This window comes from Bos indicus x Bos taurus, chromosome 15 (assembly GCF_003369695.1).
Source record: "Bos indicus x Bos taurus breed Angus x Brahman F1 hybrid chromosome 15, Bos_hybrid_MaternalHap_v2.0, whole genome shotgun sequence".
Classification (NCBI taxonomy): domain Eukaryota; kingdom Metazoa; phylum Chordata; class Mammalia; order Artiodactyla; family Bovidae; genus Bos; species Bos indicus x Bos taurus.
Window position 1 is genome coordinate 33320774 of NC_040090.1, and position 5814 is coordinate 33326587.

The 5814-nt window shown below is 35.5% G+C and overlaps 1 pseudogene; it reads left to right on the top strand.

Moving 5' to 3' along the window:
* Positions 1–3762: 3762 nt before the first annotated feature.
* On the top strand, positions 3763–4660 carry LOC113904900 (annotated as a pseudogene).
* Positions 4661–5814: the final 1154 nt, after the last annotated feature.

The window sequence follows — 5814 nt, forward strand, 5'->3', positions numbered from 1 at the left end:
AAAAACACAAATAACAAAAGCAAAAATCAAAAGTGAGACTACATCAACTCAAATGCTCTGCACAGAAGAAACACCTAACAAAATGAGAATAAAAATCCAAGTATGGAATGAGAGAAAATATTTTGTAGAACATATCTTGGAAGAGGTTATTATCCAAAATATGTAGGGAACTCGTCCAACTGAATAGCAAAAAATTACAAACCACCTGATTTAAAAATGGGCTCATGGGCTGAATATACATTTTTCAAAAGAAGACATACAAATGGCCAACAGGTCCATGTAAAGGTTCTCAGTGTTACTAATCATCAATGAATCAAAATAAAAATGACATTTATGTGTCACTTCTCACTTGCTTAAATGGCTATTTAATAAAAAAGAAAGGTCAAACCTTGGTGAGGATGAGGGTAAAAGTGAAACATTGTGCACTACTGTTGGAAATGTAAGTTGGTTCAGTCACTATGGAAAATAGTATGTATGATCCTTGAAAAATTAAAAATAAAACTACTAGATGATCTAGCAGACCTATTTCTGGATGTCTAGCCAAAATAATTGAAATCAGGATCTTAAAGAGATATCTGTACTGTCATGTTCATTGCAGCATTATCCACAATAGCCATATATGGAAATAACATAAGTGTCCATGTATCATGAATGGATAAGGGGGATGTGGTACACACACACACACACACACGAGGGAATATTATTCATTCATGAGAAAGAAGAAAATTTCTCCATTTGTAAAAACACAAAGGGATCTCAAGGACACCATGCTAAGTGGAATAAGCCAGTCAGAAGAGGACTAATACTGCATGATTCCGCTTATATGAGGTGTCTAAATAGTCAAACTCATAGAAACAGAAAGTAGAATCGTGGTTGCCAGGCACTGGGGAGAAGGGAATCGGGAATTGCTGTTCAGTGGGGTATAGTTCCAGTCATACAAGATGAAAAAGTTCTAAGAGATCTCCTGAACAACATTGTACTTAGAGTTAATGACACTGTACTGTGCATTTAAAATTCTGCTAAGAAGTAGATCTCATTTTTTTTTTTTTAACCACAATGAAGAAAAATCCATCTATATGTTGTCTACAAGAAACCTATCTTAACTGTAAAAGAATCGGATGAGCTAAAAATAATATGATAAAGTAAGATATACCTTGCAAACACTAAAGAAAAGAAAGCTGAGGTAGCTCTGTTTGCTTGAGACAAAGCACACTTCAGAATAATGAAGATTATCGGGAATAAAGAAGTGCATTATATAATGACAGAATGGTCGATTCTTCAAGAAGACATAACAATTGAAACATATATGTCCTTGACAACAAAAGGTCAAAATACGTGAGCCAAAACCAGATAAAACTGTATGAAGAAAGAGACAAATCCACTATTATAGTTGGAGGCATTATCACCTTTCTTTGACTAACTGATAGACCAGTCTGTCCGAAAATCCACGAACATTTAGTTGTCAGGACAAAACTATGAACTGACTTGATCTAGTAGACATTTGTGGAACGGTCTTTTCAATCATAGCAGAACAAAGATTATTTTCAAGCTCACATAGAATATTTGACAGGCTAGACATCATTCTGGGCCATAAAGTACACCTTAACGTATTTTAAAAATGTCAATCTTTTAAAGTATATTCTTAGACCAGAAATCAATAATAGAAAGTTAGCTTGAAAATCTCTTAATACTTAAGAGATTAAATGAAATATTAATATTTTGAAATAACATGTGGGTTAAAAAATTCCTGAGAGTATTTTTCATAGAGGAAAGATTCTTGAGAATAGAAAGTATATATTCAATTTATTCCCTACCAGGTCATATATATATGAAGGTTAATAAAATACACATCATAGATATTAGAATCATTTATGTGTTTTATTCCACTGAAAACAATTAGATGAAAATTTGTTAAATTAAGACATCAGTATGAATTAAAATTTTGCTCAAGGTTTTATCTAGCAGAGCTATTTCTATAAAGTTTATTTCAGCAAAATTAATGATTTTTATTTCTCCTATGGCTGGAAGTACATGATCACAACGCTCAGAGCAATGTCTGGCTGTCAAAAACAATTAAACTTGGGTAAAAGACTGGGTTGAGAAGTTGGAGATTAGTGACATTGTCCTTACCCAATCAGTAAGAGCCCCAGAAATAAACCTGCAGTTCAACAAAGTCAAGTTTTATTTTACACATTTCAGTAAGGGACACTGAACAGTATAGGGGTGTCTGACCAAACAAATAAAAAAGGTACAGTTATGTGATTTAGAATTGGTTTATTAAAAAGCTGTGTGTAGTTATAACAAAACACAAATTTTTTTGAAGGTGATATTAATTTCATCCTCTGTCTTGAGAAACAATAATGTATAAGAGTATTTGTATAATTTGTTGAATATAAAGTTATTTTTAAGTTAAAAAGTTTATGTATGCATTCACGGTGAGCAGGTAAAACTACTTTAAAAGAATACACAAAAAGCATTAGCATTTTTTCCCCTCAACACTCATAAATGTGAATTTTTGGTGAATAAGCAGTAAATGGAACGATAATCTAGGCTGGCAAATGAAATTAAATACATTACAAAGGTCAAGAGTCACAAGGTTTCTACAAATTGTGCATGGACATTTTCATATTCTCAGGAAAAAATGAAGACTTATGATATATAACTCCATAATATGGATCTTATGACAACTCTAGGGATAAATATAATTCAAATCATCCTTATATGAAGGACAAAAATTTGAAAATCATCTTCACATAATAATTGTAGGCATTAATATAGCAGATTGAAAATAACTTTAATTTTCATTAATTTAACTCAATATTTAATGACATTGTAAGTACAAAGTTGGTTTTGCCGGAGACCTGGGTTTGATCCTTGGGTTGGGAAGATCCCCTGGAGAAGGGAAAGGCTACTTACTCTGGTATTCTGGCCTGGAGAATTCCAAGGACAGTATAATTCGTGGGGTCACAAAGAGTAAGACATGACAGAGAGACTTTCACTTTCACTTTCCTTTCACAGCTGATTAACAATGTGATAGTTCCCTTTCTCCCTGGCAACCGTAAATTCATTCTGTAATCTGGGAATCTGTTTCTGTTCTGTAAATAAGTTCATTTGTATCATTTCTTTTAAGATTATGCATATACAGGATACCATGTTTTATTTTTCCTTCTCTGTCCAACTTACTTCACTTAGTATGACAATCCAATCCATCCATGTGCTGTAAGTGGCATTATTTCATTCTTTTTAATAGCTGAGTAATATTCCATTGCATATATGTACAATATCTTCTTTATCCATTCGTCTGTTGATGGACATTTAGGTTGCTTCCATGTTTTGGCTATTGTAAACAGTGCTGCAATGAATATTGGAGTGCATGTATCCTTTCAGATGGTGTTTTTTCTCCAGATATATGCCCAGGAATAGGATTGCAGGGTTATGTGATAGCTTTGTTTTTAGCTTTTGGAAGGAATATCCATTCTGTTCTCCATAGCAGTTGCACAAACTTACATTCGCACCAGCAGTGTAGAAGAGTTCTCATCTCTCCATACTCTGGAGATGTGAATAACTTTTAGTTAGACTATCACTCACTGAGGCACAGAATATACCCTACTAGCTTTTCATGTTTCTTTTTTACATGTTCACAGATGAAGTGTGTGATATATGTCAAAAGTCTTCGTGACTTCACAAAGAATATTTCAGGAAAATCTGAATTTTCATTCTGTCTGAGAGTTTGAGGTGATGTCTCTGGTAGTCTCCACATATATGCTTTCTTTAAACCACACTATTGTTAGCCACACAGCCTTTTGCTTGCTGGGCAACCCTGGGCTTGATGAGCAGCACATGTGGATCTCCAACCCCTTCTTCATTTTCTGTCATCACCCTGCTTGGGAGCAGCCTACTGATTTTCATTATTTTCATGGAATGGCACCTCCATGACCCCATGTACCTCTTCCTCTGCATGCTGTCTGGAGCAGACATTGTCCTCTCCACATGCACAGTCCCTCAGGCCTTGGCTGTCTTCTGGTTCGGTGTTGAGGAGAGCTCCCTTGATTGCTGCATCACCCAGCTTTTCTTCATCCATTTCACCTTCATTCTGAGTCAGGGATTTTTCTGGTGAAGGCATTTGACTGCTACATTGCCATGTGCTACCCTGTGAGATACGCCACTATTCTTACACATACATTGATTGGGAAAATTGGTGTTATCATCTTTCTGAGAAGTTACTGTATGATTTTTTCCCAAGATATTTCTTTTGAAAAGATCGACTTCCTGTCAAAATAATGTCATCCCACACACCTGGATTGGCCAAATATGCTTGTAATGACATTAGAGTGAACATCTGGAATGGACTCCGTCATAATGTCAACAGTGGTCTTAGATGTACTATTAATTTTTTGTTTCCTACATTCTGATTCTCCATGCTTTCTTCCACATCCCTTCCCAAGATGTTTGTCACAAGGCTCTCAACATGTGTGGCTCCCATGTCTGCATCATCATTCTCTTTTATGGGCCTGGAATCTTCACAACCCTGACTCAGAGGTTTGGTCGGTACATTCCACCTCATATCCACATCTTGTTGACTAATGTCTACATTCTGGCTCCACTTATGCTGAACCCCATCATTAATGGGATCAAGACTAAGCAAATCTGGAGCAGGTGACTCACATATTTATTCCAAGGCCAAGATAACTTTGGAGGATGAACAGAATTTTCAGCTTTTGTAGGTATCCATGATGTGAGCTGTAGAATTGGTGGGTGGAAACCCTAGTGGTAAACTGGATACTAGGAAACAGTGAATTCTATTCCAGTGGAAGTTCTCCAAGAAGGTTCTGGGACTTACATCTTGTGCAGTCAGATCAACAGAGAAAGTAATACCATGTTTGACTGAGCATGCTATGTCTTATACAGAGCCTGTGAATTTCCAAAGCCATTTATCTTTCATGTCTCTGTCTTGACTTGGTAATAGATGAAATAAATACAGTGTTCTGGTTTTAAATTTGTTCAACTATTCCTCACTGAGTTTCTCACCCTTTGAGACATCTTGTGACACCCCTGGACAATCACATACAAAGGGTACCTTTGTCAGTTATGCAAGATGAATAACTTCGAGAGATATAATGGATAGCATTGTAATTATATTATATATTTGAAATTTTAAGCGGTTTGTCCTTAAGTTTTCTCACCACATACAGACATAAATTGTAGTTAAGGGTATAGAATATGTTAATTGGCTTGATTTCTTAATCATGTCAAAATAAATATATCAAAATAATACATTGTATGCCTTAGAAGTATTAACTTTATATTGGTAAATTATAGCTAAATGATGAAAGAACAAAAAGAGTTCCCCTAAACACAGCCACTAGATAGGTAAATAATTTGGTACTAAGATGATTAAAAATGAACATATCCATAAATATGTGCATACATATTTAGTTGTGTCTGGCATTTGCAATCCCATAGAGGAGCCTGCCAGGCTGCTCTTATCCATGAGATTCTCCAGGCAAGAATACTGGAGTGGGTTGCCATTTCCTTCTCCATGAGATTTTCCTGACCCAGGGGTTGAGCCTGCATCTTCTGCATTACCTGCTTTGACAGACGGGTTCTTTACCACTAAGCCACCTGGGAAGCCTGCTCATAAATATAGGCAGACATTTATGTAGTTGTACATTTAGAAAAAGTGAAATATTAGTGAAAGCATTTTTGTGTGTGCCATTATCTAACTTGTCCATAACTTACATCTATAAGTTGTGAATCATAAGAGTAAGTGTTAATATCTGAAAAGAAAAGGAGAAATGCCTGTAGAGCACTGGT